This window comes from Copidosoma floridanum, unplaced genomic scaffold (genome assembly GCF_036245765.1).
Source record: "Copidosoma floridanum isolate Cflo_tuat_1 unplaced genomic scaffold, Cflo_Japanese_pri ptg000025l, whole genome shotgun sequence".
Lineage (NCBI taxonomy): Eukaryota > Metazoa > Arthropoda > Insecta > Hymenoptera > Encyrtidae > Copidosoma > Copidosoma floridanum.
Window position 1 is genome coordinate 1524081 of NW_028321902.1, and position 12772 is coordinate 1536852.

The following is a 12772-nucleotide window of genomic DNA, read 5'->3' on the forward strand; positions in this document are numbered from 1 at the left end:
TCAGAAAACCGGAGAGCAGTGGTCTGCACCCCCCGGGGAGATTTCTCCGCGGATCCTAAATCAGGTTTCGTTTTCCCGTCCCCGTACACGTCCCTCCCACCCCTGCCCGCCCTTTTTTTCGCAGACTGGCTTTTTTCCCTTCTCCCGAACCCCCATCCCTGTTTATAAGCTTTCGAGTGGCCGGCTGCCGATTTTGGAATAAGACTTTCGTGTTACTCTTGTTTTATCTCCCCTCCCTTCCTCGGATCCTCCCTTTCTCTTTATTTCTCTCGACGCTGAATGGCCTTTGTCGGATTTTCCTTTTGTTCTCAACTGTGCCTCATTAAGTTTGGGCTGAAGATTTAAGCATTCATGCATGCTTCGTTATTTATTACGTTATTTTGAATTGCTAACATTTTTTTTCCATTTATTATTAAGAACGTTGAATTTATAAAAGATTTAACAACTAATCAGCTCAAAATTTCTGTAAGCTTTGGTGAACGGATATTTTAATAAGGTTTTTTTCCATAGTTTCTGGTATTTGTGAAATAGGGAGTAAATATGAAACTTAATCTAAATTTTATCTTTATGAATAGGTGGAAGATATTTTTGTGAGTTTTAATAAATATAAAAGTTTAAGAACCAATAAAAATACTAATCTTGAAAAGTGTTTTTTCTTCTTCTTCATCTTTTGTTAAATTTCTAGGTGTCCTCGTAGATTTTTAAATATTCCTTTTTCCTCTTTGTTTTTACATCAGTTCATAATTAAGCGTGAGGCTAATTGGGCAATTGGAAATTGTTTTTTAATCAAGTATGCTAATTACAACAAAAAAATGATGAAAATCAAATACTGTAATATTATTACATTTCTTTCAATAATTGTGAAACAAAATATATATTTTTTGTAAAAGATAACTAACAAACACTTTAGTAAGACCTACATTTTATTTTAGTGCATACACTATGGCTGTGTGTTTTCTGGAAGAGGTACTAACTGCACATTTGCAGTATTTTTTACACTTAATATTTAGTCAACTTTTACATTAAAGAATGTCATAATTTTACAAAACATTGTGTAATTTAAAAGAACATGATCTATCATGATCGCCAATAACCAATACAAAGCTATCGTTTTGTTTTTATGAACTCACCCCTAATGAAAAAATCTTTAAAAAAAAAATATTCTCATGACTCAACTAAATTTAATAAAAATCATGCAAGGAAAGAGATCTTCTGCTGTCAAAAGTAAATTAATAAAAATCAGTGATTTACATTCAAGCTTCCCGTCCATCATTTCCCCCCTTTATTTTCATTCCAGGGCACCACTTCCATTAAATACATCCCTTTGCCTCCTCCCTCCCTCCACCTACAAAGACGTCTTACTCCTCGTGCCCATCTTTTCCTCCTTTGCTGAGTAAAAAGTTCGCGTCTCGCGCGAAGAATACTTCGGCCGCTTCTCGTTTTTGTTTGTGACGAATGAAAGGCGCGTGAGAGAGGCCGAGAGAGAGAGAGAGAGCGATTTCCCACTTTCGAGTACATAAGGATGTTTTCAGCCGGTAATTGATTTCTCGCACCCACCCCCTGGAGGAAATTGAATTTTCCAGAATTTAGCGCCGCGAGGCCGCCGAGCCGGAAAATTGGAAAATTTTTTTCCTCCTCGCGAATGTCGGACAATAGGTCGACTCCGCTCTCTTTCTGTTTGTGTGTATACGAATGTATATGTACATCCTCCTCTGCTGAGATCAAGTTAAAAGCATCGAGGGAAGTTTGGGTATTAACGACGCGCGTATTTTCATGCAAACGACTCTTCCTTGCGTATATAGTACTTTTGATGAAAATCCTGCAGCGATCAATGGGTTATTTTTAAAAAATGTCGTACCAGCAGCGTGAAATCACCTACCCTGCACGTATACGAAAATGATCATCCGGCTCGTCAACTGAGCGAGTCGTACACAATACACACTTCCGATTTCGTGGACACGTGCCGCGTGTGCCAATCGCGTTCACAAAGAGCCACTGCTCCGTTCGGGAAGGTCATTGTGGGCCGAAGACGACGGGCGAGGGGATTCGTGTTAAAGACACATGGGGTGATGTTGCTGGAATTTCCGGTGAGGCCGGGAGACGGAGAAGTTGAGTCTCTACGATACGATTTTATAAATTGGAAAATAAAAATACTTTTGAGTGGGTTTTGTAGTTATATTTTTAAAATATCAGGATGCCTCAAAAAGTTACATTGCCTCGGCAGTGTGGCAAGACAAATTTGACGAGTTCTGAAGTGTTTATTGTAATTATACTCAAAAATTCAATTCGAAATTTGTTAAATTCAATTCTTTTGTTTATTAAGAGAAATATTTCAATGGATACTTGAACTTATGGCCTATTTGAAATAAGTTGATTCAAATAATAAATTAACAATTTAATTTGAATAGTAATGAAAAATTATTTTAATCTGTTTGTTTGTTAACTGGATTCTCAACTAGTCAATAATTGAATTCGATTGTTAATTTGAACTTGAAGAAAATTGATTTCAATTACTAACTGAATAATGACTAAATTAAATCTCAATTAAAATTATTTAGAAGCCTTTTGATGAAACAGTTATTCGTTGTATTTGAATCGTTTTTAAAAGATAAAAAATTTTTATTTTCCAAAATAAGTTATTAAAGTTATTCTAAAAAATATTTCCCAAACATTGTTTCGACACTAATCGTGAGTCCTCAACTGAGCGTGGCCTTTTTTTGGCATTACATTGTGTTAATTGATCCAACTATTTTTCAGCTCAATATTTACATTTCTCTCGACACTCGATGAACTATTATAAAAAGGTCTTCTTCCTCTCTGCCGCTTACCACTGATTAGAAATAATCCGTTTCATCCAACAAACTTTCCTGTACTCAACTTTTTGCTGTGAAAAAGACATTTTTTTTTTCTTCCATCCACGCACTCGAACTTGAAACTAAACTCGACAGCATAGTACGAAACAACTCCCGAAAAGAGCCCCTGAAAACCAAAGTTTCTCAAAGCTCTCGTGTCCCTTTAAAAACGGCAAACCAAAGCAAAAGCTCGTACCGAATAATTCAAATCGCAGACCAGCCACTTGCTCCTCTCTCTCTTTCTCTTTTCGGATCCTCTCGTCGCGAAACTCCAATTAAACAGTAATCGAAAACCCGAGCCGAGGACGGAATCAACGGGGGAAAAAGCTCGAATTAAAATTCGCGGGGCTCGCCTGCAAGTAAAACACCAGCGTAGCTACCTTCCCCTGTTTATACACGCTGACTCGTGCTCTCCCTCTTTCTCCTCTCCTTTCGCCATTACCATCTCGTTAACGGTGTACGGGATACGCGTGATCGAAATTTTGTCCTTTCGTTTCTTCTTTCAACAGTACACGAGAGACTCGATTCTCTTTTTTTGGCTGCTGTTAGATTGATTGGTTGCAAAAGTTGCCCTTTTTTTCAAGATATAGTTGTCTTTCAAATGTACAAACATCCAAATAACTACTAGGGATGACTATTTATTGATTCTACTACTTGTGGAATCGATTTTTTTGTGATTGAATTAATGCCTGGTGAATGTGTCGCAGTACCGATACAGATGTAAGACTTTGAAATGTATATTTATACGAGTAACTGGTGCGTCCGACTAATCATTGATTTTACTATTTATGGTGTTGATTTTTTTTCTGCTATTGAATTGATGTGTGGTGAATGTGTTGGATTAGATACAGATGTAAGACTTGAAAATGTATATTTTCACGAGTAACTGGTACGTCTGACTAATCATTGATTTTACTACTTATGGGATCGATTTATGCTGCAATTGAATTGATGTGTAGTGAATATGTCTTAGAACGGTCGTAGGATTATTTTAAATATATATATTTTAAGGAGCGCGCGGTGGCTTGGTCGGCTAGGTCGTGGATTGGCACGCGGGAGACCGTGGTTCAATTCCCGGCCAGTGCGACTTGTACGGGCAAAGTACCTCTGTGTCTTTCACATGTGCTTTTTCACCACGCAATGCTCCTCGAGGAGGGTTTAGGCGACCTTCTCGCAGCAAATTTGCCTAATTCCCCCTACCCCCCTCCCAGTGATGGGAGGCCTCCCATCCCTCTTCCCTTCCTTCTCCCAAGTGCTAAGTGCCCATAGTAGTGCCCTTATTAAAAAGGAGCCGGACGTAGAGCACTATAATATAAAAAAAAAAAAAAAAAAAAATATATATTTTAAAATAATTAGTAAGTCTGACTTATGATTGGTTTAACTACTTATGGAATAGATTTTTGCTACGATTCAGTGGATAAGTGTTAAAATTGTTTTGGCAAATGAAAAATACATTTATACAAATAATTTGTGCGTCTGACCAAATATTGATTTTTATCACTTGCAGTATCGATTTTTTTACCATCTTTAATAGTGTCCTTAAATGGAAAAATTTACATTTTTTAAATAAAAAATGTATATTTTCACTGTCATACACGTGTACCAAAATTTTAATGTTTACATCTTACTTCCAAACAAAAATGTAATTATACCTAAAAGTTTCAAGCTGAAAGCAAAATTTAATTAAAAGTTGAGTGAAGGTGTAAATATTAAGAAAATTTTTCCTTTTTTTTTTTATTCACTGCACTTAAAACAAATTTAATGTAAATAAATTAGCATATTCTCAGGTTACTTCGAGCTTGCGTGCACCCGAAGCTCATATTTTCATTAAGTAATGCACTGCAAAAAAAAAAAAAAAAAAAAAAAGAAAAAAGTACAAGCCACCGCAGCAGCAGCTCAAAAGCAGTGTCTGTTGTTCTGGTTTCACCTCCGCGAGTCCACAACTCACCCCTGAAACTTTTTTTCTTTTTCTTTTTACAACCATCACATTCGTTTGATTACTTAACGAGATGAAAAATAAAAAAAAATTAAAAAAAGAACGCATTTGCGCTCATTTCCCATTCACGATCACCCGAATGCGACGCGCTGTGGTTTTTTTTTCATCACCCGTATTGAATAAGATCTCATTTTGCGAGTGAAAATTTTTTCACGCGCCCCCGCCACTCGAAAACGCCGCGAAAGGACTTTCTTTTTCTTGCTTTTTCATTTTTTTAAAAGAGAATTTTCACCCTCGCGTCTTTCAACTCGCTCGTTCTCCCGCGTTGTTTCAAATAAAAAAAGGCCGAGTGGGGGAGAAAAGAGGAAAGTCGCGTTTTCGAGGCTGCGTTTTATCCTTGGTCGTGTACCTTCTGTACTTGTTTTGTTTCGTTTTTCTGTTTTTTTCCAAGCGCTTGCGAATATTCGTCTCCATGCGGGACCCTCTTTTTTTTGGGGTCAATGACACCACGCTCAGAATGACTGTTTTAAAAATGTGCACGAGTCAAGATCGCATCGATGAGTTCAGGTATCTTTTGGATAAAATTTTTTATCGCGTCTAAGGGTAGAAACATTCCCTGACCAAGCATAAAAGACAAATCGTAGTTTTTTGAAGTACTGATGAATCCTCATAATATTGACAATAAACATACCTCATCTTTCCACATATACGTATCTAGCCCAGGATGTCCCATAATGCAGTTTACAAGACTCTTAAAATAAAACTCTGACATTTCTCTGTTTTTTTGTTTTGTATCTGATTGAGGCCAGACGCGCTCACGTGAGTATATACACATAGGACTACTTCTGAAGCAAAAGAGACATAATTAGCTGCCTCCCTTGACGCACGCTGTAGTGGAGGGTCTCCCTTTTCAACTCCTCGTCGACTCGTTTTTTTCCGAGTTATCCTTTTTTTTAAGCCATTCATCATGCAATAAATTGGGATATGAAAAATAAAATTTGGATTAAATAATCAAGATAAAACTGTACCAGTTGTGTCACATATTTTTATTAAAACTAGTATTACTTCGAGGTGGCTCCTTTGGTAAGCCAAGAATGCAACTAGGACAAGAACAACTTGAACAATGTTGTGAACTATCTAGTGCTTTTAGAATTGTCATTAAAATATAACCACTTTCTCATTAATTCTGTCCAAAGAGGGAGATTTTTACCATTATTAAAATATATTCCAACTTGAAAATGAAACTTTTCAACGTCTCTAACCAGCAAGAGTCTGATTGCAGTTTTTGTACAGTGAAACTTTTTTGTACTTACATTACTCTTGTACACCAGATTTCTGGTTTTGAAATGCAAATAAAAAATATTATGATGCTTTTACGAACGATTCGTTTTTTTACGTTTTCCTGAATACTTTTACTAATAAAAGGTAAATTTTAATGAGTTTTGTTTGATCTCTTTGTGAATTTATTAGGAAAACCAAAATTCCACGTATACCGTACATCTTGTTTATATGATAATTTTTATCGCTCTCGTATCAAAAACTTAATTTTCATTAATTTGCCGTAGAAAAATTTGACAGATGAAAAAATTCCAACCGTGAAAACCACCTTAAATACTTTAACAACCATCTTACGGTTTTTTTCATCCAATGGACCCCTCGCGGTTCATCCAACTGTAAATATCAGAATCATCAAATCACCAAATAAAACGTCGACCAACCACTATAATCACCCAAAACCCACGGCAAACGAGATAAACCTCGTCGCTGATCTCGACGACGACGGGGGGCTAGACTCCAAGACAAAAGCCAAGAACGAAATCTTCCCCGACCCCAGCTCGCTTCCAAGAAATTAGAAGCCAGAGAGAGAGAGAGTTTACACTCTCGCAACCTCTCCATAAATTTAACGGCCTCTCAACCCTGCACCCCCTCAACACACGCACGTACACGTAAAGATGCGACCGGCTGGTTGGTAGCTCACAACTCACGATTTGCATCATAAGTGCCGTTTCTTTTGGCAAAGCCGTGGCCAAAAGCCTGAGCTTTTACGCGGCAGCCCGCCGCGCATCCTTACCTTATGTACAGTGGGGAGGGTGGGGGGGAAGAGGTCCCGTCGTCGTCGTGTCGGACGCGTTTAGCGGTAGCGCCTCCGAATGCGTGTAAAACCGCGGGCGAGAGGCTGCCAAAAAATCTTTGTAGGCCTTTTAGGGTGCATGGTGTATTGCACGCACTTGTATTTTTTCTTCTCACCCGCTTGTTTGTCGCTCTGTCGTGCTTGCGTAGGGAAGAAAAAAAAAAAAAAATCACGGATCCCCGTTTTTTCAAAAGGAAAACTCGTGTGTTTACCGGAGGGTTTTTTTTCGGGGCTCTTGTGGGCTTTTTGTTCGGAGCGTGCTTGGCGAGGCGGAAATAGTTTCTGGTTTCCTGGCGATGCTCTTGTTTCTTTTGCCGCTTTTTGTTTTTGTTTTTTGTTTTTCGTTTTTTTTGGGTGGGTATGTACTTGAAGTTCTTCCACGGGATGGGAGAGAGCTGGTTTTGCTGTTCCTTGGGTAGAGCAGAAAATATTTTTTAATGTCAAGGGACGAGGACTTCCCATGCGATTTTTCCTTGGTATTTTAGTTTTTGTCAATAAGTATAAATTTTGACATATTTTTAGATAATTTATCACAAAAGACTTTTACTTCATTAAAAAAGAAAAAAAAATTATAAGATCAATTTATGTGTACAAAATTATAATAAAACAAATAATGAAAGACACAACATAAAAACCACTTACTTCCTAAACACGAGACGTAAATTAAAAAATATCATACACAAAGGACCAAACATCTAAAACTACAGGGCTAGAATGTTTCATCATTCGTAACCTAATGTCAAGTGTACTTAGGGTATAAGCCACTGCTATAATCAGTAAACAGTCCGTGGACGGCGTGGACAATAGAATGTCATCAGTTTATAGTACTAGTACTATAATTTTTATAATTTTTTTTTTATCTTATTGCAGGCAACAAAAACACAATTGCCAACGATGTCTCAAGAGACACAACATATTGATAGTTTTCGCACTTTGGGAAACTTCAGACAAAACTTACCTCAAAAATTCTCTTAAAAAAATTTTTGTGCACCAGATGATAAAAAACCATGCAACATTCACCCAGAAAAACTTAGATTTACGTACAAAGCTTTTTGTTCCATCACTAGCACAAAAACGTAAATACCGCCAGTCACGTGCGCAAGATAAGAGGAAAAATCCCCAGTGACGAGCTCAAAAATTTCACCGGCTGGCAGTGAAGAGGAATAATGTTTCGACGTAACTAAAAATAAAAGCAACTCTTTTTCGACCCAAACACATACCCGCGTTCTCTGACGTACACCTACTCGAGCGTCGGGGAAAAAACCTCCACTCGCATCGACGTCGGGGAGGCGTGGCTTTGTTATGTTAATTGTTTCAAACTTTAAACTCGTCTATTTTTCGCGCGCCTTCGCGGGGGATTTACTTTTTCACCCCCACCCCTTCCCCTTTGAGCCTCACTATGGTAAAAACAAACTCGGCAACACGCTATTTTGTACATATTTTCGTACATAAGCAAGAGCGTTTCGAGCAAAGAAACTTTTTTTTTTTTCTCTAGTGCCCTCGTTGCGTCTAAAATTAATGCGAAACGAGCTTTTTGGTGCGTGAAAATCGTAATTAGCATTTTATAAACACAAGAGCGCCAAGTTTTCGAGTCATTGGTTCTGCTCGCGTTGTTGAGATCCCGATTAATTCGGCCCTTCGTACATCATACATGCCGTCCCGGAAAAGCTGCGATTGTGTTGTTTCGTACTGTTTAATACGATTAAAGGTGGATGGTTATCGATTAAAAGTTGGTCGACTCGGTCGAAAAACTGATGTACGACTGTTTGTTCAACAATACAATGAAATTATTGAATTTACTTTAATTCACAACTTGTACTCGTACACTCACTTGTTTTATCGATAAACATTTTCATTTTGTTGTCGGTCATATTTTACGACTGATTTTTTACTTGAATCAGGGATATAATAATCAACTTCGTAAAAACTTTATTCTATGATTTTATTGTAGTTATAATTCAGTCAAAAAGTTTTTCTTGTCATTCGTAAGATTTGTTTGAATCATCGTCATGTGATCACTTACAAAATGGTTCACTTTGAAGTTAGTTATCTCTTTGAGACAAAAAATGATGCCATCGTCGTCATTGACAATTACTAGATTTTGTTTACCTACTTGCATTTTAACAAAAGTATTGATGGTACAGAAAAAAAAGATGATTAAAGGTATATTGCAAAAACTGATCTTACAAATATTTACTTATCATTCATTGGATACCAAAAAACATAAAAACCACCAACATCACACCTGTACTACAGCATCAAAAACCATCTCCTGACAACAAAGTCGCTTCTCATTTCCAAACGCAACACTAGCAAAGACCTTCTCAACGTACTCTCTCGTGCTAAATCTTTTATTGAATTTAAGTTCATCGCCTCCTCTCTTCCTGTGCCCTCTTTCACCTCTATTATACTGTCATTCCTCTCTCGAATTTTTCGCTCGCTCCAACCACTCGAAGTCGCATCTTGCTTTTTTTTATTGCTTTGTATTCAGATAAACCCTCCTCTCGATTCTCCTTTTCTTAAATACCTCGCATTGTTCCTTTTTTTTTTTTTTTTAGGATAGAATACACGAGTTCACGCGCAGGTCACCATGAGATTCTTTTCTGAAGGCTCGAATGTAGATGAAATTTTTGTAGAAAACGATGTCATGTGTACGATTATTTATTTTTAGTTATTTTATAATATATTGTCTGATTACTTTTGATTTTTTCTACTTCAACAAAAAGAGATCATAATATTTTCCTAAACAAGTAAGTTCAATAATTTTTTTTAATACAATTAATGAAATCCATGTTGGAGTGTTTTATTGTGATACATTGGTCAACAATTTACTGCGCACAGACAGTCTATTAATTATCATAGCTTTTTTGTTACTAATTAGAAAAAAAAAAAAAAAAAAAAAGTATCGACTTTACCACAAGAACAGTGTCGTCCGTCGTACCTTTCCACGATGTCTAAATCCAAAGAAGGTTGATCAGTTTCTCAAACCGCACTGGCTCGCACCTACACTGTTCTCCACCACACCATTTTAGAGTAAGTTTTCACCAAACACCAACGCGATTACCATTTCCGTTCCAAGCATGCACTCGCTCGCCGTGGCCAACGAGATCAGTCCGCCCCCTCATCCGAGTTAATAAGACGTGCCAGGGGTGGTGGTGATAGTGGGGAGGCTTTATTCTTCCCACCCTACGAGAAAGGCAGAGGCCGGAAGCTTAAGCAAATGAAATCCGTGGACGTGATCGGATACCACGCCCGAGAGAAAAAACGTGCCTCGCGGGCTTCTTTTGTTACACACGCTTGGAGATGTGTTATTCGTAGGGACACCGGCTAAGGATACGGGGATGGAAATTAAATTGCTCGGCTGTTTTTTCAACTTGGATTTTTTTTTTTTTTTTTTTAATCATACGCTTTTATTTAACTCGCACGTCTGTACGTCTCTCGTGGGATAAGTGAATCTTGTAACTAATTGTTATCTTTGAGATAAGCTAAGTATATATTTTTTTGAGTAACAAGATTTTGCTGTTGATTAGAGCTTATGGTAGTACGAATGTATTTCATTGAGTTGAATTCTTAAAATTTAAAAATCATAGGTTTTGAATACAAATACTTTTGATTTCTCAATGGCTTGTCTTACCTTACTCGTCTGTCTCTACTGAATTTTATAGACAACGAACTTTTATATCAAAATTTCAGTTTTTATCTACAATAAAAATGTTTGTCAAAAATGACAATAAAATGTAGTGCAAGTGTATTGAATTGCATTGAACTCTTACTTTCATTGAATCCTTGAAAATAAAAAAAATGAGAAATTTTGAATACAAATACTTTTGATTTCTCAATGGCTTGTCTTACCTTACTCGTCTGTCTCTACTGAATTTTTCACAGGAAAAACTCTTGGCCTATATAGAAGTCCACTATACTGTTTTGTCTACTCGTGGGTCAAAATTACACCTCAAATATTTAAAGTGAAAAGAGACGTGGAAATCATATATTTCAAGTACGCTTTGATTTATAAATGAACGAGTGGAAAATAATTTTTTATGAAACAACTAAAAAAATCAAAATGGGGGGTCTCCGTATTGGTTCACGTTGTTTCATACAACCAAATAATTTCGATGACCTCTCTGCCCTGATACGAAAAATGACATTATTCTACTCGATAGTTAACAAACAAAAGTACATTCACAAAATATTTCGACACACGTTTCCCTAGGATCGCTCGAGGTTCCGGGGATCGAGAGGCGTAAGGGACTATCGCACGCAGACAAACAATGCCGCGCTCGCGCGTAATGTAATAATGAATTATCCGAGCCCCGCGGAGCATGGAAGATACGAGAAGGCCGCACGCACACGCGAGCGGATGGCTATCTTTTCTCGGGGGCCGCTGAAACGCGGAAACAATGGTGGGGCCGAATGAAATAGAGCGAGTCTCGGTCGTGGGGGAGGAGGGGACAGTTACTCGAGACAATGGGCAGCGGGAGGGGTGTGCCGTCCAGGTGGCGCGCTAACTCGACGGAGCGCTAACGGCTTTTGTTTTCTTTTCTCTTTTTTTTGTTTTGTTGTTTTGGCTCTTTTTTCTTTTTTCAAGGTGCCAAGAGAAACGAAGGTTGCCACTATATCGGCGAGTAACCATCGATTGGTACACCTCGAAATTCGGTAACCACGAGTTAGTACCTGAAATCAGTGAAAACAGCATTCTCTGACCATAGAGATTTTCCACTGATCCCCTGTTCGAAACAGGAAATGTTTCGTGTCCCGGCAACATTGACTCACGAAACTAACCGTACAATGTATCCCCAGTACAGTCTCTAATCTTAGATTGAAAAAAAAAAATGTTCCTTTCCACTTGATCTTCAAGTCGTGCGGAAGAGCACGGCCACTGTGCTCAGGCGTCACTCGCCAAGTGGGAATCTGGTTCAGTGGCCCGGTCCCTCCTCGGCGTACGAGATAATGTCCACGATCTACAAGCTTATTATTACTAAAGGCAATCGGGGAAATTAATCCCTCGATAAAATAAACCTCGCATCTCGCACTATTTCTGGAAAAGGGGAAAGGTCCTCTCATTGTGCGCCAGGAGACAATGCCTCGGAAGTTCACCGACAGCGTCGCTTGTTTATCGCCGACTCCTTCGTCCCTTTCGATGCTCGGTCTGATATCCAAAGGGTCGCTTGTTTAGAGTGAAAAAGGCACGCTGCTGGAGAAAAGTGGAGAGCGCACGGAGGGGGTGTTTTGGAGGAAATAAATGATGATCCTTAGGCTCGTTCGGGGACAAGTGCGACGAGCGAGTTAGGGAGGCTGCCGGGGAGACACGTGTGCAGGGAAGGAGGAGGGGCTCTGAATATTCATGGCGTCGCGCGCTCCTACGCGGATGGATGAGGGGGTAAGGTCGATTTGTGCGGCTGATGGCTCCATCCACTGTACGTGCGACTCGTCTTTGAAGCTTGTGTGCGAGATCAGGCATCTATACCCCCCCTTTTTAGCCTTTTTCGATTGATCTTTTTCACAGGACACAGGTAGATTTTTAATTTCTGCGTGCAAGGGAGAAATACACTAAGAATATTTTTACGTAACATGCGATGCAAAATTTAATATTAATATATATATTTTTGTTTGTTTGTTTGTTGCAACATCATATAAAAATCGTACCAAACAAGCAATCATTCGTAACGAAAAACCAATGTCTCTTTCTGTTCCAGGTAAGCAGTTGCCAATGAGTCCTTTGAAAATTCACCTCATCCAAAAAGGTAGACGGCTCCTTTGATTTTAACGAACCAACCATATAACGTACAGTCCAAACAAACAAACGTATAGCACAACAAGAGTAAGAGGGGAGGGAAGGGAGAAAGACAACGA

The 12772-nt window shown here is 38.4% G+C and overlaps 1 protein-coding gene across 1 annotated transcript in view; it reads left to right on the forward strand.

Annotated features, from left to right (window-relative positions):
• bru3 (CUGBP Elav-like family member bruno 3) overlaps positions 1-12772 on the forward strand; it is an 825259-nt gene that overhangs the window by 9670 nt on the left and 802817 nt on the right. Inside the window, exon 2 of the mRNA XM_089595410.1 lies at positions 12616-12663. The gene's annotated coding sequence lies outside the window, so the exon portion shown is untranslated. The remainder of the gene's footprint in view (positions 1-12615; positions 12664-12772) is intronic.